This window comes from Oryctolagus cuniculus, chromosome 4 (assembly GCF_964237555.1).
Source record: "Oryctolagus cuniculus chromosome 4, mOryCun1.1, whole genome shotgun sequence".
In the NCBI taxonomy this organism is placed as follows: domain Eukaryota; kingdom Metazoa; phylum Chordata; class Mammalia; order Lagomorpha; family Leporidae; genus Oryctolagus; species Oryctolagus cuniculus.
Window position 1 is genome coordinate 69,702,624 of NC_091435.1, and position 25,332 is coordinate 69,727,955.

The 25,332-nt window shown below is 42.2% G+C and overlaps 1 protein-coding gene and 1 long non-coding RNA gene across 2 annotated transcripts in view; one reads left to right on the forward strand and one right to left on the reverse strand.

The window, feature by feature from the left end:
• USF3 (upstream transcription factor family member 3) overlaps nucleotides 1-19,103 on the reverse strand; it is a 63,154-nt gene extending 44,051 nt beyond the window's left edge. The window contains exon 1 of the mRNA XM_051819036.2: nucleotides 18,963-19,103. The gene's annotated coding sequence lies outside the window, so the exon portion shown is untranslated. The remainder of the gene's footprint in view (nucleotides 1-18,962) is intronic.
• A 500-nt stretch (nucleotides 19,104-19,603) lies between these two features.
• On the forward strand, nucleotides 19,604-22,087 carry LOC127482942 (uncharacterized). Its single transcript, XR_007908878.2, has 2 exons — nucleotides 19,604-19,718; nucleotides 20,465-22,087. It is a non-coding gene; the product is annotated as an uncharacterized lncRNA (long non-coding RNA).
• Nucleotides 22,088-25,332: the final 3,245 nt, after the last annotated feature.

A 25,332-nucleotide genomic window follows, 5' to 3' on the forward strand; every position in this document is an offset into this window, starting at 1 on the left:
CATTGTGATTCAACAGGTTAAGTTACTACCTGCAAAGCTGGTGTCCCATATGGGAGCACTGGTTCAAATTCCAGCTGCTTCACTTCTGATTCAGCTCCCTGCTAATGTTCCTGGGAAAGCAGAAGATGGTCCAAGTGCTTGGGCTCCTACCACCCATGTGGGAAACCCGGATGGAATTCCAGGCTCCTGGTTTCAGCCTAGACTAGTCCTGGCCATTGTGGCCATCAGTCCAGTGAACCAGTAAATTGAAGATCTCTATCCCTTTGTCTTTCCCTCTTTGTCACTCTGCCTTTTAAATACACAAAATAAATCTTTTACTCTGCCTTTCAAATAAAATCATTTAAAAATTGTCATATGTCATTTGCAATGGAGATAGTGACATTAATGAAAAACTAATGAATTAAACTTTAAATGGGTAATCTTTATGGTACGTAAAATTTATCTCCATTACATTGTTTACAAAGAAAAAGGAATTCTCTGACAAAATTCTCTTTGGGTAATTTGAAATTCTCCACTTATTCACATTTTTTTCACATCAGGTTATACATCTGCCATCTCTCAGCATATTATTCTAAAATTCTACTTTGTTACCAATCAACTGCAATCTCCCCAATATGGGAAAATATGAAGTCACCACAAATAAGTCCAGGGGTTTATTTAGGAGAAAACGAGGTCTATGTTTTCAGTGGCAGACTGTGTTTTCTTCCCATCCAAAAGCAAATTTGTGAGAAAGGTACATTTAAATTGTGTCCTTAGATACAAGAAAAATCTAATTATTTTAAGAAGCTTTTCAAGTTAAAATTAAAATCTTAGTTGAAAATATTTTGATATATTGCTCAAATATTATTTCTCCACAGTTCTGAGACAATCATATCAATCTCTATTCTTTTTTAAAAAAAGATTTTATTTATTTATTTGAGAGGTAGAGTTCCAGACAGTGAGAGGGAGAGACAGAGAGAAAGGTCTTCCATCTGCTGGTTCACTCCCCAAATGACAGCAACTGCTGGGGCCGAGCTGATCTGAAGCCAGGAGCCAGGAGCTTCTTCCAGGCCTCCCACATGGGTACAGGGGCCCAGGAACTCTGGCCATCTTCTACTGCTTTCCCAGGCCATAGCAGAGAGCTGGATCAGAAGAAGAGCAGTCAGGACACAAACTAGCGCCCATACAGGATGCCGGTGCAGCAGGTGGAGGATTAACCTACTATGCCACAGTACTGGCTCCTCAATCTCTATCCTTAATTCTGTTTTACTGCTGTTTATTGTATTCTTAAATGTTTTACAATTATTTATAATGTTTTACAGAATGGTGACATAGACATACAGTTATTAAATGTATTCTATTTCTTTATCTGAGATCTCTAATAAATCATTAGTCCACTCCAACCAAAATGACTTACCCCACTTGATTAGAATATGATCTACAAGGGGCGAGTGCTGGGGTATTGTGGGTAAAGTTGCTGCCTGTACTGCCGGCATCCCATATGGGTACCAGTTCGAGTCCCAGATGCTCCACTTTTTTTTTTTTTTTTTTAATTTTTGACAGGCAGAGTGGACAGTGAGAGAGAGAGACAGAGAGAAAGGTCTTCCTTTGCCGTTGGTTCACCCTCCAATGGCCGCCGCGGCTGGCGCGCTGCGGCCGGCGCACCACGCTGATCCAATGGCAGGAGCCAGGTACTTCTCCTGGTCTCCCATGGGGTGCAGGGCCCAAGTACTTGGGCCATCCTCCACTGCACTCCCTGGCCACAGCAGAGAGCTGGCCTGGAAGAGGGGCAACCGGGACAGAATCCGGTGCCCCGACTGGGACTAGAACCCGGTGTGCCGGCACCGCAAGGCGGAGGATTAGCCTAGTGAGCCACAGCGCCGGCCCAGATGCTCCACTTTCGATCCAGCTCTCTGCTATGGCCTGGGAAAGCAGTAGAAGATGGCCCAAGTCCTATGCCTTTCAAACAAATAAATAAATCTTTAAAAAGAAAAGAATATTATCTACTAGAATTATAAAACAACTAAGCTTAAATCCATGGCCTGGGTCACAGTCAGTACATTATATAACAAAAAGAGCTTCACTTATTTTGATCATCTTGCTTTAACATTTTCCTTACTATAAATGTAATATATGCCTAGGAAATGAAACATACGGAGCCACAAAACATAAAAAATATAATGATCCTAAGTGAAAAAAGCAAAGCTGGAGGCATTACAATACCATTTTCCAAAACATATTACAAAGCTATGTAATTAAAACTGCATGCAACTAGCATAAAAACTGATACATAGTTCAATGAAACAAGATAAATATAGGAATTACTCCATGTACACACAGCCAACTGACTTTTTTTTTTAAAGATTTATTTATTTATTTAAAAGTCAGAGTTGCACAAAGGAAAGGCAGAGAGAGAGGTCTTCCATTCGACGGTTCACTCCCCAATTGACCGCAACTGCGCCAATCCGAAGTCAGGAGCCAGGAGCTTCCTTCAGGTCTCCCACGGAGGGCACAGGGGCCCAAGGACTTGGGCCATCCTCTACTGTTTTTCCAGGCCACAGCAGAGATCTGGACTGGAAGTGGAGCAGCCAGGTCTCAAACCGGCGCCCATATGGGACACTTCATGCCAGGACGTCAACCCGCTGTGCCATAGCGCTAGCCCCAGACAACTGACTTTTGACAAAGGTGTCAAGAACATACATTGGAGACACTTTTCAATAAATGGTGCTGGCAAAATTACATATATATATGTAGAAGAATGAAATTAGATCCCTGCCTCTCACCATATAAAAAATAAACTCAAGATAGATCAAAGACCTGAAAGGTAATGGACTGTACGTATGCAATTTACAAATATACAATTGTTTGAGAAAATAATTGTGTGTATATGTCAGTGTGTGTTTGTGATATACAGACAGATAGGGAGGGAGGGAAAAGAGCAATGACAAAGCTAATGGGTGAATAAAGAATTGGTGAATCTTGGTAAAGGGCACACTGACGATCTTCGTGTTACTTTTGCTTAAGCAAGCTATTCAAGTTTGTAGTTATTTCCCCAAAACATCTAAATTCACCTTTTGAAGTTACCCACACTATTGGAAACAGAGCTGCAATTTCTACTAAGGGTCTTCAGACATGTTAAGAATAGAACTGGTTCACCAAAAGGACAAAGCAGGATAAAGGTTGACAAATTATGATAATTTGTCAACTTATCCAACTTCTGTAAGACAGAGCATGGTACGTCTCCCTGCCCAGAACTCCACTTTCACCTGGTGTCCAAGAGAGTACAAGATGGAGGGTCCCAGCAAAACAAGTTTAAGCAAAGGCATATTGTGAAAACAAGAAACCTACATGCTGATATACTTCTGCTGACACACGAAGAAAATGATTCCTTTTCTATAAAAAGACTTTACTGTATTCTAACTCTTCAGTTATAACTGACATGAAATATAGAGTATATTTGATTTGAATCAATAAAAACAGGCAAATCATATATTTAGAGACAATACCAATATTTTTGAAATGAATATATTTTTGTACCATGTGTTCTAATACATAACATTTCCCTGTTGTTTTGGTACCATGGAAGTAACTTTCTCATGTATAGTCTTATCCTCAGAAAACAGCAGTAGCACTGAATGGGAATAATTCAACAGGTATTTGTTCAGTGAATAAAACACAGAAGCAAGAAAAGTGTGGAAAAGTTTTCCAAGATGTTTACTGAATAGTCTTTCATGGCTGTGAAAGCAATTTACCGGCCAGCTTCCCAAATCATGAGAATATCCATAATGTTTAGGAAAAAGAAAAAAGTTAGACCAATGTTTCCTGAGAAAATGTAGCATATCCCTTCCTTCCACTATCAAACTGTATTTGTTCTTCACCTTCCCATTCTCTTTGCACTCAGCATCCTACAATGAAAATAAATTGCTTAATAAATGAACCACACCTTAAAAAAAGAAAGGACTTGGTATAGGCAACATTTCGGAGACGACACCAAACGCACAGTCAACAAAAGAAAAACTAGAGGGGCCAGCGCAATAGTGCAGTGGGTTAAAGCCCTTACCTAAAGTGCCGGCATCCCACATGGGCGCTGGTTCTAGTCCTGGCTGCTCCTCTTCCCATCCAGCTCTCTGCTATGGCCTGGGATAGCAGTAGAGGATGGCCCAAATCCTTGGGCCCCTGCGCCTGTGTGGGAGACCTGGAAAAGGCTCCTGGCTTCAGATAGGCACAGCCCCGGCTGTTGTGGCCATCTGGGGAGTGACCCATTGGATGGAAGACCTCTCTCTCTGTCTCTACCTCTCTCTGTAACTCTTTCAGATAAATAAAATAAATCTTAAAAAAAAAAAAAGAGCCGGCGCCGTGGCTCACTAGGCTAATCCTCCACCTTGCGGCGCCGGCACACCGGGTTCTAGTCCCGGTTGGGACGCCGGATTCTGTCCCGGTTGCCCCTCTTCCAGGCCAGCTCTCTGCTATGGCCAGGGAGTGCAGTGGAGGATGGCCCAGGTGCTTGGGCCCTGCACCCCATGGGAGACCAGGAAAAGCACCTGGATCCTGGCTCCTGCCATCGGATCAGCACGGTGCTCCGGCTGCAGCGGCGGCCATTGGAGGGTGATCCAACGGCAAAGGAAGACCTTTCTCTCTCTGTCTCTCTCTCTCACTGTCCACTCTGCCTGTCAAAAAAAAAAAAAAAAAAAAAAAAAGAAAAACTAGAAAAGTAAGAGAATATCAAACTTAGAAGCTTCTGCACAGTAAAAATAAACAATCAGTAGAGTGAACAGACATCCAAAACAATAGGAAAAAATATTTGCAAGCTACTTATCAAAGGATTAATTCCCAGAATTATATAGGGAACTAAAAAAACTCTATAACAACAAAAAAAATTCCAGTTAAGAAATGAGCTGTTAAAAAAAAAAAAACAATCCAGTTAAGAAGGGACCTGAACAATTCTCAAAAGAATGAAAAATGGTCAAAAATATGTGAAAAAAAATTATCACTAGCCATCAGGGAAATATAAATCAAAACCACTACACCTTAGTCCTATTAGAATGGCTAACATAAAAAGAAATTGACACACGCTGGCAAGGATATGGACGAAGTGGCACTCCTATACTAGTATAAATCAGTACAGCCACTATGGAAAACAGTGTGGAGATTTCTTATTTATTTATTTAATTGAAAGGCAGAGTTAAGGAGAAGAGACAGAGAAAGCTTCCATCTGCTGGTTCACTCCACAAGTGGCTGCAGTGGCCAGGGCTGAGCTAAGCTGAAACCAGGAACCAGGAGCTTCAGCTGAGTCTCTCAGGTGGTGGTAGGCGCCCCGAGCGTTTGGGCCATCTTCTGCTATTTTCTCAGACCATCAGCAGGAAGCTGGATTGAAGCAGAACAGCTGGGACTTGATGGTGTTCATATATGATTCCGGCATTGCAGGATGCCAACAGCTTAACCTGATGCACTACAATGCCGGCCCCAGTGCTATTTCTTTAAAAATTATAAATGGAACTGTCATCCGATGCAGCAAAACCACTACTGGGTTTATACCCAAAAGGCATGAAATCATTGTGGCAAAGAGATAATTGCTCCACAGTGTTGACTGCAACACTGTTACAATAGCTAAGACATGGGAATCAACTAAGGTGTCCACCCCAGAAAAATGGATAAAGAAAATGCCACACACACACACACACACCACCTCTACACACATACAGTGGAATACTATACAATCATCAAAAAGAGTGAAATCCTGTCATTTGCCGTAAAATGGATGGTACTGGAGGATATCATGTTAAGTGAAAGAAGCCAGACACAGAAAGACAATACTGCATGTTCACTCTCATACATGGGAGCTAAAAAAACAAACCAAAATTTGAACACTTAATGGTAATTTCTAGAGGCTGGGAGTGATAGAGAATATAGATAAGGATTGGGTAACAGACACCAAATCTGAATCAGATTGAAGGAATTTCACTCCCACTGTTACACAGCATAGTGGGGAGCCCATAGTTCACAACAACCTAGTATATAATGTATGAACAAATAGAAAAGCTGCAAGCTTTCAGTCATAAATGTCAAAAGGGGGAAATGTTAATTATTCCATTCAGTACACTGTACACGTGTACTGAAACATCACAGTGAAACCCATAAGTACATATAACTACTGTTAATAAATTTTTAAAAGACAAACACTTTACAAAAAACAAATACTTTCACTTCAAAGGAATGCTGACTTGGCCAATGATGGCAAGTTTCTGAATCCACACAAGTTGCTACTGAGTCCCAGAATGCTGCCTTGTCAACTAGGGGCTCAATTCCAGGATAATGACCCTGGGCAGTCCTGTCCTTGCTTTGGTTTATAGCTGGCTTTCTCAGAGTAGTTTGTTCCCAATGCTTTATGGAAAAACTCATATATACTTTTTGATATTTTTTAAGATTTATTTTATTTATTTGAGAGCAGATTTACACACGGTGAGAGGGAGAGACAAAGAGAAAGGTCTTCCTTCCGTTGGTTCCTTCCGCAACGGCTGCAGCTACATTGATCCAAAGCCAGGAGCCAGGTGCCTCTTCCCAGTCCCCCATGCGGGTGCAGGGGCTCAAGGACTTGGGCCATTTTCTACTGCTTTCCCACACCATAGCAAAGAGCTGGATTGGTAGAGGAGCAGCTGGGGCTAGAACTGGCGCTTATATGGGATGGCGGCTTATATGGGATGGCTTATATGGAGGATCAACCTACTGTGCCACAGTGCCGGCCCCACTTTTTGATATTTTCAACAATCTCTTTTGCACAGCTTATTAAAATGACATCTGCATAGCCCAGTTAGATATGTAGGCATCAGAATCATTCTGTGATAGGTATTTATTTGATAAAATCTTCTTAAATGAGCAAATAGTTCATTAAAAACTTATCAAAACACCAAACTTTCACATTAACTCTACTGTCACTAAACTAAGTTGACCAGTGTTTCCAACCAGTTTATGACATTTTGGAGTGTGTCTTTCCTTCCTATAAATTGCTGCAAATATTGCTCCTCGCACAAAAAATTTTTTTCTCAATTTTAAATTCTACCCCTACTTATGAGATTATTCCCTTCCATATTTAAATCCTAAAATATCTACAAACTTCATTATTGGAATGGGTTCTTAAGTACCATAGTTATTTTCTGTTGTTCTTCTAGGCAGGGGATGCCACAAAAGTCAAGAATAGAGTTTCTGTTACAGGCATAGGTAGAGAATTAGTCTGAGGAAGGAAAGAAAACTAACATTGAATACAGGTACTCAGAGATCACATTCTCCACCTTAAGTAAGTACCATCAAAATAACTGTTTACAAAAGAAAGCCAACAGGGGTGGAGGGGAACCAGACAGAAGGCAAAACAATCATGTCACTGAGAAAGAGAAACTGATTGTTGACATCCTTCAGTTCCTGATTCCACTTGCTTGTAAGGTTAGGATGATCTTTCTTGTTTGATGAGACAGCTCTCTTAGACAAGTCTCTGCCTATTTGCCAATTTAAGAAAGCTCTAAACTAATCAAAATCAATTTATATGATTTACAAATAAAGAAGTTCAATGTGGCAAACACAGCAAAATACTATGATTCTTTACATGTGGACAGAGTGTTCTAATACATTTTAAAATTAATTTGGAAATAGAGTAGAAACAGAACTCAATAAAAACATTAGAGGCATTATAATCACTACTTAACAAAGCTGTTCCCCTTCTTTATCCCCAAAAGTAGGGCAGGAGGGAAGGCAGGCAGGCAGGAAGGGAGGGAGGAAAGAGAGAAAGAAGGGAAGGAGGGAGGGGAGAAAGAAGAAAGGAAACCTGTCATTATCTTGATCTTGGACTTCTAGCCTCCAGAACTGTGAGAAAATAGATTTCTGTTGTATAAGCCACCCCATCTGTGATAGCTTGTTATGACAAACCTAGCAAATTAACATTTTTCTAAATTTAAAGTTAGGAAGTGTTGTTTTAACACTTGTCCCCTTAGGGTGAGGAGAACATACATGTATATGAATGCACAGACTATTTCTGGAAGGAATGCCTTTAAGGAAAGAAACTAGGGGACAGGGTACAAGGAAGACTTACTGTATATTCTTATGTATAATTAATTTTCTGCCATATGTTACTATTCCCAAATATGAATTAATCCTCAATCTTTCTAATAAATCCATTTAAAGCTATAATATTTTAGGGGCTAGCATTGTTGCACAGTGGGTATAGCTGCCGCCAGCATCCCACATGGGCACTGGCTCTTGTCCTAGCTGCTCCACTTCCAGTCCTGCTCCCTGCTAATGGCCTGGGAAAGCAGCGAAGGACAGCCCAAATTGTGCCGTCTCCACATGGGTGGAAGACCTGGAAGAAGCTCCTGGCTCCTGGCTCCGGTCTGGCCCAGCTCTGACCATTGCTGCCATCTGGGAGTGAAAAAGCAGGTGGAAGATCTCTTTCTTGCCTCTCCTGTCTCTGTAACTCTGACTTTCAAATAAATTAATCTTCAAAAGAAAAGAGACTATAGTATTTTCTAAAGGTACAACTTCGGTCACATATAGCCCAAACATTGTAAAAATACTGAAAAGGATTAAAATTAAATATTATCCCACACTTCCTTTTCTGAAGACAGGAATTAAAGTATTTGCTGGGACCTACTTGGTTCTTTTTCCAGTTGAGAATCAATTTGGCATTTGAATTTTTTTGATCTTCAACAGGGTTATCTATAAATACATTTTATCATATACACAGAAATGTTTTATTAAGGTGAAACCATGCTGTAAATGTCACTCGGAAACATGTAATATTATTTTTTTACAGAGAGATTTATCATGGGCACTTTCCAGATAGGTACCTACCAATTCACCTTATGCTTTTTCAAATCTCCATAGCATTACAAAGAATGGCTGAGTTACAATTTATTTAGTTGTTGCCAATGATGAATATCTTTATTTCTTCTTTTAAACATTTTTTTTGCTGCTGAACACAATACTGAAATATATCTTTAAAATTTTTATCAACCCAGTTACTTAATTGAAATCTCCTTGATAACAAGTAAAGCTGAAACTCCTTCACGTGTTATAAATCATTTCTATTTCTTCTGTGATTTCACTTGTTTTTATCTCACTGGATTTTTCTCTCATTCTATTTCAATTTTAGATACTCTTCAACCTCACTTAAAAACAAAAGGCTTTCCAGTGGTCATATTTCTTTTCTGGTTTCCCCTTCACTAATTTTTTTGTTAATTGTATTATGAATGGCAATACATAATGTTTACATTTTGGAATTTGAGGGTTTTTTTTGACAGGCAGAGTTAGACAGTGAGAGAGAGAGAGAGAGAGAGAGAGAGAGAAAGGTCTTCCTTTTCAGTTGGTTCACCCCCAAAATTGCCACTACGGCCGGCGTACTGCGCCGATTTGAAGCCAGGAGCCAGGTGCTTCCTCCCGGTCTCCCATGCGGGTGCAGGGCCCAAGCACTTGGGCCATCCCCCACTGCCTTCCCGGGCCACAGCAGAGAGCTGGACTGGAAGAGGAGCAACCGGGACAGAACCTGGCACCCTAACCGGGACTAGAACCTGGGGTGCCGGCACCACAGGTGGAGGATTAGCCAGGTGAGCCACTGCGCCGGCCAGGAATTTGAGGTTTTCTTTGTAATCATTCTACAATGATATATTTTTACTAAGTGGTCTATGAGCATATATTATTAGTTCCTTAGGTGCAAAGGTATATTAGATATTTCAGAAATTAAATGTTTGCTGTCTGGAATTAAACTCTAATAAAAATGTTACTATGTATTTTCTTTCATGATTTAAATGAAGGAAATATGTATTTTACTTCTAAACTTTCTAAGCTCATTTCTTTTATATCTGTCTGAAATAACACAAACGTGTTTCTAATCTGTCTTTTTTTTTTAAATGAGAATTTATTCCAGTCACATTTATTGTAACTACTATTATATATTTGGTCATATCTGCCCTCCCTTTTCTCCTACCATTTTTACATTTATTTGCCTAATAAATTTTTCTCTTATTTTTCTCAACATTTTTTTTCTCTTTTTATTGTCCTCAGTATCTATGGGGAATTGACTCAGGATACTCCCAAAAAAGGTACCAAAATTTGAAGACACTCAAGTCCCCTCAGATCTCATGGCATAGTATTTGCACATAAGCTATGCACATCCTTTTGTATATTTTAAATCATTTTTAGATTACTCATAACACCTAAAACAAAGTAAGTGCTATGCAAATATTTTCTACACTGTATTGTTTAAGGAATAGTGAGAAGACAAAATGTCTGTACAGGTTCAGTACTGATGTAATTTCTTTTTCCATTTTCCATCCATGGTTGATGAAATGTGTGCAGGCAGAAGCGGAAGACAAAGCAGGCTGATTGTATTTCTATTCCTTTTGTGAATGTCTTTTAACAATTTTAACAAGCGTATTGCAGCGGACATTTGTTGGGTATTTTCTCCTTTCTACTGTATGCAATTACTCAATTTTCACTTGGGTATGTATGCCTCCCCGACCCAACTCTGAGCTTTCAGTACCAGGCCTTGCTATGTTTTGGCAAATGACTTTTTTTCTTCAGCCACAGTGACTGCTCTCAGGTTTATTGAATTATATCAAAGATAGGTCTTTTCTTTGATGGTGTGGGTTGCTATGCTCTTTCTCTCCCTAATTCAAAGAGAAAGCATATGGCTACAAATACTGAACTTGCAGACATCTTACGAGAGAAGCCAATCTGAGGATGAAATTGACACACAAAGAAAAACAAAGGGAAGACATCAGAAAAAAGAAATTATTTATAAAGAACGTAAAATATTCTAGTGTCAAATTTTAAATATATTTTCCTATCAAAAATCATTATGGCCTCCATCCCTCCTCCTACAAAAGTTTTAACATATTCTATTTTTTTAATCCACCAACTTCCCATGACCCACCTCTGGAAGTCACTTACTGAAACTGTCTATAATTTTAGAACCAGAATCCTAGTTCTGGGTTTAGATCTTTATAGTCCATGCCCCAACATCTCACGATTTTCTGTTGTCCTTTCACACAGTATTTTGTATTACTGTTAACTTAGTAATATATTACAATCATGCAGCTATTCAGCCTTCTATTGAAGTTTTAATTTCAGGAAACAAGTTTCCAATTTCCACTAAGTCATTTATTTTTCACAGCAACTCACTGTTATTTTATGGAAATGCTATTCTCTCAAATTTTTGAGGATATTTTTGAACAGAAGAAAATTACCCTAATGATTCCATTTGTTTTCTCAAAGATTGATTTGTCGGTTCAGCACTATAAAAAATCATTTTTTTAAGTTCTTTAGGTGATTTAAATGTGCATTTAACACAAGAACCATGGCACTAATGTCTGTGAGAACCCCTCCTCCCTGCCATGAAAGTGCAGGCTGACTACAGCAGTATCACGTGTGAACAGAGGGGGTAGCCACTCGCTGCTTCTTCTGAAGGAAGGAGGCCCACACTCACACTGGCAACCACAAGTCCTCTAAGCTATAATTCTGATTTTGTCTCTGGCCACGAAGCCTACGCTGGAGATAACCCTAACTCATATACATATGTTCTAGCAGTTTAGTTAGTGGGTAAATGCAATTAGCCATTCTAACAGTCCTGGGGACAGCTGTTTTGAAGCCTGGTACTTAATTACCTTTTGACAACCCTCAACCTACTGACTTTCAAAGTCTCTGAACTCTAAGAGCTTTCGGGGCTGGTGCTGTGTTGCAGTAGGTTAATCCTCCTCCTGCGGCGCCAGCATCCCATATGGGCACTGGTTCTCGTCCTGGCTGCTCCTCTTCTAATCCAGCTCTCTACTGTGGCCTGGGAAAGCAGCAGAAGATGGCCCGATTGCTTGGGCCCCTGCACCCACATGGGTGAACAGGAAGAAGCTTCTGGTTCCTGGCTTTGGATTGTCGCAGCTCCGGACGTTGCAGCCAGTTGAGGAGTGAACCAGCAGATGGAAAACCTCTCTGTCTCTCCCTCTCACTGTCTGTAACTCTACCTCTCAAATAAATAAATTAAAAAAAAAAAAAAAAAAAAAGAGGTTTTCCAGAATTGTGCTGGGAAACTTAACTTCACTAGTTTCCCTTTTAGGCCTGTGCAAGATTGCACACATTAACTGTGTTTCATTCACTGGTGTATCCCTAACACCTAGGACCATAGTGAGGCACAGAATGGGTAATTCATTAGTATTTGTTAAGTGAAGGAATAAATGACTGGGGAGGGCAAGAATTTCTTAAAGCTCCTAAAATGATTCCAAGGCACAGCCACCGCAGGCATTAACACAGATGCTGTTAAGCCGTCATGTGTCCTTCACCTCACATCAGGGAACAGATCCTACAGCGGCACGGGACTCACCCATCAAATCTCAAAGCTGCCATTTACTATTTGGGTTTGAAATAAGTATTCTACAGAGTCTCAGCATCCTTGCATTTAAAATTGGGAGAGTATCACCAACTGTTCTGACTTCACAGGCACATTTCCTGGATCTAGGCAAGTGCCTGGCACACGGCAGGAGCTCAGTACCTGGTTAGTCCTCTTTCTTCTTCCTCCCTCCTCATTGACTGAGATAGAACTCTTCGCAGTAAGTTCCTAAACTGGATCCCACATTTACCACAAGAGACCCTCATCTGTGTCCGTACTTTCAGCCCTCAAGGAGCTAACTCTTGGATCTTTAAAGAGACTCCATGCTAGAATCTTTCCTCATTAGTACCATATTTTCTCCTTAACTATCTCTTTTGCTTCCAAAAAACAAGGACTTTCCTCATCTTAAATGAGAGTTTACTGCCTTTTCTGTCTATTATTCCATCTCTCTACTATTTCCGTAAAATGTCTCACCTCTACTCCCTTGGCCAATCTCCCTAAACTCCTGGCAGTATGCCTTCTGATGGCTGTCACCAACTGACACCACCAACTTCGAGGTCAGGGACTATTTGTCACCATACCAAAGGCCTTTTCTCTGTCCTCACTGTCCTATCAACAGGATCTGAGGGTGCCAATGTCTCCCTTTTCATGAATTTCTCTCTCCTAGGTTGTCTTCCTCTTTCAATTATGCACTCTGTTTATCTAACATGAATCTTTGTTTCTCTCAGTTGAGTTTCAAGTCTGTCTGCTTTACACCCCACCCTCCCAACAAAACTGCAAATGGTTTCTGCTCAAAAACCATCATATTTTTGTAGTAAAGCTACTTTTCAACTTTGATCTTGCTCCAAGTCTTTGGTTAGGCCAAGCTCTCCTCAGAACATTCCATTTCATAACAAAAGTAGAAGTCTGTTTGGAACACCTTAAACTGCCTTAACACTTAGGAGACCTACTTCCATGATGTTTTACCAATGACACTAAAACTTTAATTTGGCTCTAACCCCAAAAATGATCTTCAAATCTCATCCAAACTTATCTGGTTGTTTTCACAATGTCCACATCTTCCTATATGTTACTTCATTTTACACATGGCATAGTCTTTTTTCCCCCTGCCATTTTCCTATTCTTCAATGGATTTTACACCCTAATGATTCATCAGTCTTTCCAATTCACCAGATTCCATCATGTTCCTCGCCTGCTCCAGAATCACGGTGCTACTTCTCACCATCTATTGCTTAACATCCTTGCTTTCATGATGCTTTCTCCACTGGCAAGTCCCACTTGCCCACTTCCATCGAGGTCAACACAGAGGGCCAGGACCAGCTCACTAAGTAACACCACCTACTCTCTTCACTCCTCTCCAGGTCAGATGGGTTCTTGCCTGTGCTCCTCATCAGCTGGTTACTTTTTGCCAAATCCATTCTATTTTTCCACTGGAATGACTTTTCACTTCATTCTACTTATCCAAATCTTTTCAACCTCCTGAAAGTTCAGCACGAGTCTGTCCCCCTTATAAAATCTTCCCTAATATTTCTAGTTAACTCTAAACCCTTGACCTATACTCTGAACCCTATCACTCCAACTGCTCAGTAAATTTGTTGTACAACATCACGTCTCTCAAATAGCACTAATCTCTTTCCTTATTAATATGTTTTTCATTAAAATATATCCTTGTTCATTTTTCCTACTTTTGAAAAGCTAAAGTGATTTCTCTTCTGAGCTTGCATACTCCCTCTTAGTGTTCCCAGTCTTCCTTCCTCCCAACCCTCAGGACTTCTTGAACGTAGTTCATAGTCACTCTCTCCTTTTCCTCACATTTCCAGTCACTCTTCAACCAGCTGTTACCTGACTTTTATTCCTAAAGCTACTTATACCATGTTCACCAAAGGACAGCCACACTGCCAAATCCAATGCACTGTGTAGGAAATACCTACTGTTTTGGCCTTCTGGCAATACTGCCTTGCTCTTCTTTTGGGGACCTTCTCTGTCTTATTCCTGAAGTCTGATGTGACCAGAGACTACCTCTTGGGGGGCACAAGGTTGGCCAGTAACATTCTCTGCACAGGGAGGAAAGCTGGCTTGAGCTGAGCTAGCCTTCTTGACTATGTGATCCTGGGAGCTTCTGGTTCCTGGCCTTCCCAAGGCTTCATTTTTCTATCTTCTTTCACTTTTGTGAACTTACTGAGAGTCCATCCACAAGTCTTGACTGCTTAAGTTACCCAAGGCCACTTTTTGTTGCTATAACCAAAGAGAAATTGGTTTTGCAAGTGGCATCAAGGCAAAAGTGTTTCTTATGATTACACCACAATTTTCTCCTCCCTGTTCCCTTCACTGTGACTTTTCACCAGGAACCCAATAATGGTAAGGCTATGTGGGCCTCCCCTTGCAGCCAGGAATAGATGAGAGTGGAAGAGTTATTATTATATGGAGTATACATGGAGCCGGGGGAGTCCTGGAACTCCTCACTGAACAGACTAGCAGTGAAGCTACCAGCAGACTATTGCTATCCTACAAAGACAAGATTTGCAAGGGCTCAGACCTCTCAGGAATAAAGGTTTACGAACCACATTGGTGTGACTTCACCTGTGCTCCCAGATACATCACCTTCTACTGGGATCAATCTAATTGCAGCCAGTTAATAAGGGAACACCCTCTCTCATTTCCACATCTTTATACCTATTACTTGGAATGAAATGCCCATATCAACTTTCCAACTGGGAACTCCTAATTATCCTCTTTGAAACTTTCTATGATACCTAGAGGTTAGACTAGATACTCTTCTTCAGAGCCCTAAACATGACACAACACCGTAGAATGTGTTAACATAAAATACTCTACATGTCTATTAGTTTCTTCCCACTAGATTGTAAATTTTTAAGAGGCAGAAGCTATGGCTTTCATATTCAGCTTAGGAGTAATAGATGCCTGTTGAAAGAATATCTAATCTTTCCTAATGTTTCCATATTAATCACTGCATCATAGATTTGGGGCACTTATCCTTAATTTGGCATTCAAAGAGCACTACATTGAGTCCCATGATATCTGACTTGGGTGTTCCCCATTTTCCCAATAAATCTAGAAAGTTCTTATGAGCTGATTCCACCATTTGCTACTTCTGTATTCTCTTTAGCACCTAACAGTGTTGGGCAAATGGTAAGTACTCAATAAATACTTGATGAACTGAATTAAAAACACAATATTAGCACATTAATAGGAGTAACTTATCATGCCCTACTGATCTAATTAAAAGATCTGGCCTTCTGAAGAAGTGCAATTGTACCCACATGGAAAATTTAACGAGAAAAAGAAAAATTATCCAATTGGACAGTTAATGACTTTTCTCTTAGCAAGAGTTCCACAAATATTTTATGGATAACAAGCTCAGAGTAAAGACTTAAGGTATATCTGCCTCTGCATATTGGATAGAAGATTACGTACTGAAGGGGTCTGTCACAACTGCAATTACTTATATTCCACTAACCTTTGACAAATCTACAATAACACTCTAAGACATACAGGAGGGTATTTCAAAAAGTTCACGGAAAATGGAGTTAAACAGTAAGTTTATTTTGGTGCAAAAATTGTGAAATCCATGCAAATGATGGGTCTTCAAAAAGTAAATAAAAATGCATATTATGAAAAAACTAAGCATGTATTTTAACTTTTTCCACCAAAATAAACTTTAATCTTTTCAATTCATTTTCCACAAAAAAATTTAAATACCTCCATATATAACAGGAAAAACAATCATTAACAAATCAACATGATAAATCTTTACATTTTTTTTTGTATGAAATACAACATGGTAGTTATTTAGCAAGCATTTATTAAGTGCCAACTAATGACAAATGCAATGTTAGGTCCTAAAACACAAAAATAAAGAAAACACAATTCTGAGAGAAATCAAACCTGAAACTATGGTTGCAAGCAGAGTCAGTAGGGTTCTCAACAACCCAACCTAAACCACTGTAGAAGACCCAAAATAAAGTGCCCCTTGCTATCAAGTTTGTGTGTAATGAACCATCTATATACATTTTATAAGCACAAATAGTCTTATACAACATGTAGCATAAAAGTTTAAAGGAAGCTGGTCACCAGAAGCCAGAATAAATTATCCAAAAACTTTCATAAAAATGTAATTAAAACTACTGTTGGTGGGGAGATGGGATATAGGAGTGGGAATATAGGTAGTCCATGTTTTGAGAAATATTTCGATGTCATTCATAAAAGCAGGGGCATAAACAGTGTATTTATGGAACATGAGAGGGTCCAAAGGCTCACGTTAGGAAGCAGTGAAGAAAAAGCTGTTGAACACATGCATGAAGGCCTGACTTAGAAAAGCCTCGAACACAAGCCTAGAAGCTTGCATATTGTTCTAGACATTTAGTGGTTCTCAGCCTTAGCTACTGAATAAAAGCACTTGGAGAGCTTAAAAAAAAATCTTGCCCATGACCAAGCATCACCTCAGATAAAAAAGAGAATCTCTGGGGGAAGTGGCCTAGGCATTAAAAATGAACCAGCACACACAGTGATTCTATGCTCAGTCCAGACCAAGACTCGCTGGGCTAGTGAACAGAAAGGGGAAGCACCACAGATACATCTGTATGTACAGCTAGAGCAGGAAGCAACGATTTTGAGCTGATTATCTGTAGAAGCTTACCTTTTTTTCAAGATTTATTTGTATTTGAAAGAGTGACAGAGGGGCCGGTGGGCGGCCTGACAGGTAAAGCCGCCACCTGCGATGCCAGCATCCCAAATGTGGGTCTGAGTCCCGGCTCCTCCATTTCCAATCCAAATCCCTGCTAATGCTCCTGGGAAAGAAGACAATGGTCCAAGTGCTTGGGGCCCTCCACCCACATGGGAGATCCGTGAGACGCTCTTGGCTATCTTCTGGCCCAGCCCCAGCCATTGAAGCCATTTGGGGAGTGAACCAGCAGATGGAAGATCTGTCTCCGTCTCTCCCTCTCTCTAAGTCTGCTTTTCAAATAAATAAATAAATCTTAAGAGAGAGAGAGAGAGAGTGACAGAAAGCAGAGATAGACCTTTCACCTACTGCCCCACTCCCCAAATACTCCCAACAGCCAGAGCTGGGCCAGGCAGAAGCCAGGAGCTAAGAGCAACATCCAGGTCTTGGGCCATCATCTACTGCCTCCTACCTGCGTTAGCAGGAAGCAGGATAGGAAGCACTGAACGGTCAGGACTGGAACCAGCACTCTGATATGGGCTGTGGGAATCCCCAACGGTGTACATGCTTGACCACAATGCAGGCCCTCAATCTTACAATTCTGGAATCTTAACTTCTGAGATGTTCCATACACAAGTAACTAACCTAGCAAGTGACTACTTCAGTTCTAAGCTTTCCTGACATTCCTGCAAGGCAGTGCTTTTCTATGATCGGAAAATGTTCGGGGCAGCATCTTGTCCAAAGTTCCCGAAACTTCTCTTAACTACAGACAGACCTAATACAAAGGTACATAAAAGTCACAGTGTTTACCTTCGAGCAAAATGCAAGATCTGGTATTCATTCTTTGCAGTACCTACATACATCATACCACTCTTGGTTTCAGAAGTGCAATGATGATAACGTATTCTACTGATTCTGTAACAAGTACTTTCAGAGCACTTCACAAGTAAAGGGAAACACCTACAGGAACTGCGCACACTAAACAGCCGTCCTGTGTTAAGGAGGGAAAAGGCATGAAGGGGTTGGAGAAGATGCAGCCTGTTGATTCTTCGAGAAAGAAAACAAACGTGAGAATATGCTTCAGAATCCGCGCTATCGTAGGAATCTGTACAAGGTTTACAGGTAAGCAAACTGGCTTCTTTACACGACTTGGCGCCAAATCGCCCACGGCTGTCCTGTCTGGTGGCGGGAGGTCACTGTATCCACTTACTGGTAAAAACGCTACGAGGACACAAGTTAGGATCCCACACTTGGGTAGACGCAGCCTCCTCACTCCAGATAAACGTACACGAAGGACTATACCTCAAAGCGAGGAGGCGAGTTGGGAAAGTGAGCAGGAGAGGACTCAACCAACCAAAATGTTAAAACATCCTTTACCCCTTTGGGAACCATGGAAGTAGATTCCAAGAGTTGGCCATTCACTTGTATCGCTCCTATTCAGAAGGCAAAAGGCAGGCTTCGAAAAAGAAAACCCAGCAGCCTAACTCTCCGACAGACGAGTGAGAGTTAAAGGGCCAGCCGCGCGAGGCTGCGGAGCGGGTCCGAAGGAAATTCACAGGGCAAAGAAAGAGGAGGAGGGCGGAGACAAGAGAAGGTGAGGGAGGCAGCCCAGGGCCGTCCGGCGTGGACCGGGACGTCCAGCTCTTTATGCACCCAGGGCAGCGTGGGGCCTCTGGCCCCGCACGCTTCTCGGGGGCCGGGCACAGGGCGAGCCCCCCGCGGGCACGGCAGCAGGGGGCGCGGGGAAAAGCGGGGTGCGCGTCCCGCCAGGCTCCGCTCGCAGGGGTCCCCAGGAAGGAGGCACACTCCGCGCAGCCCTCGCCTGCGGGAGCAGCGAGGGGGTGGGTGGAGCTGAGCCCGGAGCCGCCCCCCGGAGCCGCCCCCGCAGACCCGGCCCCCGCCCCCCGCCCCGGCTGTCAGCTGCCCCCTCCCGCAGTCACTCACCCGCCGGCTGCGCGGTGTCGGCCGCGGTGTCGGCGGCGGCGGCGGCGGAGGCGACTCCCGCCTGGCTCATGATCCTAGGCGGGGAAGGCAGGGGTGTCCGACCGCCCGGGCGAATCTCTGGGTCCGCAGCCGCCGCCTGCTCCTCCGGGGCTGGGGGAGCGCGGGCCCAGGCCCTCCTCTCCCCCCGCCCCCGCCGCCTCTTTTTGCGGCCACCGCCGCCGCTGCGAGCCCGAGCCCTCAAGGCCGGAGACCCGGCGGCAGCACGGCCTCAACTTTCCCAGCCCCCCTCCCCCCGCCCCTCCCCGCCCCTCCCGCGACCGCCGCTCGGCACGCGAACAGCCTACCCTGGGTGCACCGCGCGCCCGCCCCTGCCGCTCAGCCCGCCAATCCTGCCTCGGGGAGGGTGCCGTGGTAACCAATGAGAAGCCGGGACGCCGTTGCGCTAGGCTGGAGGGCGGGAGGAGGTGGAGGGAAAGCCGAGCGTTGAAGCGGCCTCGGGCGGCCCAATGAGGAGGGCCGGGGGGCGGAGGTGTGCAAGTTGGGTTGAAGGAACAGGAAATATTCTTAAAGGTAGAGTGACGGGCAGGAAGGAAAGCCAGTAGGTGACTGGGAAAGAGGTGGGCCTGGTTCCTTAAAGGGGCCGCCTTGAGAACCTGGTAAAGGTGTTTTAGGAAACTTCTTTTTTATCTTGTTCGGTGTTCTGCTTTCCGCGTTGTGGTGTGCGAGTTTGGAAGTGGAAGAACTGAAGAGGAAGAGGTACGGAAGGCTTTCGGGATGACTTAGAGCAGGAAGGCGCGAGGGTGCTTCTGTAGAGTGCGGGCAAAGGACGGGAATCCTTTCACTGGAAGCTCGCCGCCGACGTGACGCTGCTCGAATTCGCAGCCTGCGGTCGGTGGGCATCCCGGATTGGCGACTACGCGCTGATTGCTGCGAGCTGGAGATGGCATTGTCCAGAAACGCCCTTGAGGACCTCCCAGCTGGTGGGAGGGCGGCCGCGGCTTTGGGGAATGGGGTTGGAACACCGAGCTCTGGTTACCGGAGACCTGCATTTGGGAGGTGTGGGGTCCTGGGGCACGGAGAAGAGACCCGAGCGTCCCCTAACTCCAGTATGAGTTTGGAGCCCCGGAACCGCGCTCTCTGTCCCTCTCCCAGTTTTGCTTGTGTTTCATCAATCTTGTCCTAAAACAGGTGTCCCCCACCTAGTGGCGGTACAAGATTTCCTAGCCCTTCCACGGCCAGATTTGGAAATGTTCCAGATCTTAGGCGTCCATGGGTTAGACCAGGTAACTTCCAAGAGGAACACACAAGGCATAGCATAAAGGGACTTAACTGTACCTATATGCAAAAAGTAGCTGAGCTCTCTACAAAAGTAGAAAATTGGTAAACAGCCGCAACTCACGTTTTTAACAGCAGTTCGAAAAGCTGTGATGAGAGACTGATGTTACGTATAGATTGTGGCACTAACGAATAGTCTGTAAATTTTCTTTCATTCTTCCATCTAGGCACATGAAGTTTAAATTGGCCTTGGAATGCATTTGGCAAACGCAATTGAAAGCTTCAGATAACAAAGACACCATAATTCAGAACATAATGGCAATGCTAATATCCACGCTATAAAATTGTATCGTATTAGTGTGTCCAGCTGTAGGAAATAATTTGCCCTGTGGTTAGAATTTAAGGCAATCTGGTTAACAAATATACCTAGGACATGCATGATTTCCTAAACTACAACGTACTGTTTCTAAACTAAAACCACAAAAATGTTTTTAAGATTCAGACAACTGAATTTAAGAGACCGCTATTTAAAAACACACTCTAATATTATCCTGGCACAATTTCCAAGTGGACTATAAGAATAATTTCTGTTTGATAAAAGGCAGACAGTTCTTAAATGTAATTCTCATCTCCGAACTGAAGCCCAGTTCCATCCAGGGAACTTGCTAGCTTTAGCCGTATCATGTTGGTTAACTGTGATACCTACGAGAGGAAGACATCGGAGAATCGCACCAGGCCTGTTTCAGGGCTGCCTGGCATGTAAGCACAGTGCTTATATATATTTTTTAAAAATCGAATGAAACTGCTCATTGTCCCTAGGCAAGTTCATTTTTCACACGGATAGAGTGAATCTGATTTTCAGGCACATGCTTGAGGCCCCTTGAGTGGTGTTAAAAGACTAGCTGCATGATTTACAAGCGGTTGTGTGCATCCCGTTTCAGTTCAAGACACACCTTGTTTCCTACCGGGGATGAGGGACCACGGAAGGAGGCCGGTGACAGCCGCGGTGGGAGTGGGTGCCGGGGCTGCGGGGTCTGGTCTGTTCGGGCGGCCAGAGGCGAGGGCTCCTCCCTGGGGATCCCAGCGAGCAGAGCTCAGCTTGCGGATGCCGGCCGGTGAGGGGCTCGCCCTGCGCCCGGCCCCCGGCCCCCAGGTGCCCGTGAGCCGAGAGGCCCCAAGCTGCCCTGAGCGCATAAAGAGCCCTTCGGCCTGGGTCTGGACAGATGGCCTCTTGCTGCCTCCTTCACCTTGTCCTCTCCATCCCCTATTCTATTTGCCCTCTGAATTTCGCCAGTGGGCAGACAGGCACGGCTGGTCCTGAACTCTCACACCTCTGAGTTACAAGTTCCCTATGTATTCTGAATTATTAAACCCCTTTCTCAGATACATGATGTGCAAACATTTCCACCCAATCTGTGACTTGCTCCTGATTCTTAATCTTGCCTTCATTCTGTTCCCCAGGCAACTACTGCTGTACCAATACATTAGCTTTCAGTTTCTGGGATTTTATACCAATGAGATCATTCAGCATATATACTTTTCAATCTATCTTCTTTTAGTGTATTTTAAGATTGTGTACATCTGTAATTCATTATCTTCAACTGATGAGCTCTATATGGTGATACACGTATCACCTCTTAGTGGAAAATGGGATTGTTCCCTTTTAACTATTACAAATAGATGCTATGAACATCCATGGATGTCTTTTGTATGGGCATTTGCTTTCATTTCGTGTAATACATGAGTAAATATCCTCTATAAGGGTTGAGTCCTTGGTAGGTGTTTATCTTTAAAAAAAAAAAAAAAAACACCAAATTGCTCCACAAAACTGTTAACATTTTATATTCCCCCCAGCAGTTTGTTTTGTCAACGCCTGGATTGGCAGTCTAAATTTTAGTCATTCTAAGTGAGGCATCATGGTGTTTGTGATTTTAACTTGCATTTTCATATTGCTAATGCTGCACATTTTTCTTGTGCTTAAGTCTTTTGTACATTACTGAAGCCTTGTTCAAATCTTTTGCCCATTTTTATTGTTATTGGTTCTTTATTTCAAGAATTCTTTATATATTTGATTACAAAACTTCAAATACGTGCGTGCAAATATTTTCTACCCATTCCTGATTTTTTATTTTCTAATGGTATCTTTCAAATAGCAGCTCTTTTCTATATCCAGCTTATCAATTATTTCTTTTGTGGCTCATGTTTACAGTGTCATATCTAAGACACCTTTGACTAACATAAAGTCACACACTTTTTTCCCATGGCCACCAGTTACAGCTCCCTGCTAATGCACCTGGGAGAGCAGAAGATGGCCCAAGTGGTTGGGCCTCTGCCACCCACATGGGAGATCCAGATGGACTTCCAGGTTCCTGGCTTCAGCCTGGCCTGCCCCTGGCTGTTGCAGGTATTTGGGGAGTAAACCAGTGGATGGAAAATATTGCTGTCGTTTCCCTGTGTAACTCACCTTTCAAATAAAACATCAAAAAATAAATCTATATTAAAATTTTTAATATTAGTTAGAAATGCAATTTTTATATCTTGTGATCTTGTTACCCTGTATGTTCTAGTAGCTTTTAAAATTTTGGGGGTATCTTAGTGTTTACTATTTAATCATCTGCAAATATAAACTATTTTACTTTCCAATCTGCATGTTTCTTTTTATCTTATTGGACTGGCTTGGTCTTTCAGTACAATATTGTATAGTATTGAAAGCATGCCGTTACCACTTTCCATTCTTAGAGGCAAAGAATTCCCTTTACCAAAGTATGGTGATGGTTGAAGATTTTATCTTTTCAGGTTGTTTTTTAATTCCTAGTGTTTAAAGTTATGAATGTTAAAATCTTGTCAAGTACTTTTTGTCTCCTCTATTAATCACATTTTAAAAAATGTTGCTGACAGTGAATAATTTTTATCAAACTCATTCCTGGGACTAACACCTGTTTGATCACACATCACTTTAATAATTTGGGGTTGATTTGCTAGCATTTTCCTAAAGTTTTTCACACCTGTATTAACGTCATGTCTTTATTTGGTTTCGTTATCAGTATAATGAGTTGGGCAATATTCCTTTGTTTTTTTTAGAATATGCTGAATTGACACTATTTCTTCCCTATTTATAAAACCCACAAAAAAGAGCCATCTGGACCTGGAGTTTACTTTATGGGAGGAGTTTTAAGTACAGATTCAATTTGTCCAACTATTTCTGAGTTACATGTTTATGTTATTTTCTTCTCAGTTTAGGTGCAACTGACTCTTCATTTTTTAGTTTATTAAGGTTGAAATTTAAAAATCTTTGACAGGGGCCGGCACCTGTGGTGCTGGCATACCATATGGGCACCAGGTTCTAGTCCTGGTTGCTCCTCTTCCAGTCTAGCTCTCTGCTGTGGCTCGAGAGGGCAGTGGAGGATGGCCCAAGTGCTTGGGCCCCTGTACCCACATGGGAGATTGGGAAGAGGCTCCTGGCTCCTGATTGGCATGGCTGTGGCCACTGCAGCCATTTGGGGGGTAAACTATGGGATGGAAGACCTTTCAATAACTCTACCTGTCAAATAAATAAATAAAATCTTAAAAAAAAAAAATCTTTGACAGAAGATATTTTCCTTATATGCATTTAATGGTAAGAATTATCCTTTAGGCTTCTTTAGCAGCATTTTGAATATTTACTTGAAAGGCAGAGATCATCTAGGACTCCTGAGTGTGACAAGGACCCAAGTACTTCAGCCATCACCTGTTGCCCTCAGGGTGTGCATTAGCAGAAAGCTAAAAGAGGGAAGAGATGTGCAATTGCGGAGATCTTTCATTTAGGTTTTTTTTTCCCCCACAGTATCTTGGCTTTCCATGCCTGAAATATTCTCATGGGCTTTTCAGCCGGGTCTGCATGCCTTAAGGGCTGATTCTGATGCCAGAGTGCTGTTTAGGACATCTGCCATTCTATGGGTCTGCTGTGTATCTCACTTCCCATGTTGGATCGTTCTCTCCTTTTTTTATTCTATCAGCTAGTGTTTGCAGACACTATTCTTGTTTATGTGATCCCTTTGGTTCTTAGTCTATCATTATGATCAATTGTGAACAGAAATTGATCACTGGGACTAGTCATTATACAAGACTTCCATTATTGATAAGTATGATTCTCAAGGATGAGAGACCTTAATAAGCTCCTCAAGTTTGGTCAACAAAACAGAAAAAATTTATCATTACATATTCTTTCAGGCCATTGGCCATTTAGAGCCTTTGTTGAGCTCAAACATCAATTTTTGAGGATAGCAAATAAAACTGGGATAAAATTAAGCTATATGGCAAGGTAACTTCTGTAAATCCAGAATACCTCAAAGTTCACAAACACCTAAATATTCAATAGAGTATCTTCCCAAATGCTGGATTTAGGTTTTCATTGCAACATAAAAAGACCATCATCACTCAAGACTTAAATTCTATGCTTCACAGTAATGTCCTGCTCACAAATGTTTCTGAATCAGACTTCGACTCTAGATAAAAAATTTCTGCCTAAGTCAAGTACTTTTAAGTTTACAGAAACAAAAAGCTGAGTTTCTGTCCCAATAACTGTCCTGACTTCACATTCCCCAGTGTTAATGACACTTACATTCCAAAATGACTCAAGCCTTTATTTCCATATGGTTGTGTTTACTTGGCAGTATTATAATCCAGAATTAAGTTCCTGTGGTTCAGCCTTGGATGGGAGATATAATTCAGCACCTTCTGCCATAGGCAATATTTTTCCCTGAAAGATTCCCATAGGTTCACTCTTGTTCTTGTGAACACAGCATCTTAAGTTCTTTAAAGTACTCAAAAACATTAGCTGGGAAAGCATCAATCTGAGTCTTCCCTTTCTTTTTAGAACCAACCACAAACACAGAACTTTTAGGCTAACTCCCTTTCTTTCATAGTTGGAATTATCAAGTGTAGTGCTTTCTAACCCTCCTTGGGATAATCCTTTGAGACACTAATAAAACATAACCTCACCACCCTTGCCAGTGTGAGAGCCAGTGTCCTAAATGCCCAATGATCTTCACCTCAGTATTCACATACTTGTATTATTCCCTCCTACACTGCACCACGCTGGTATAATGGTTGATCT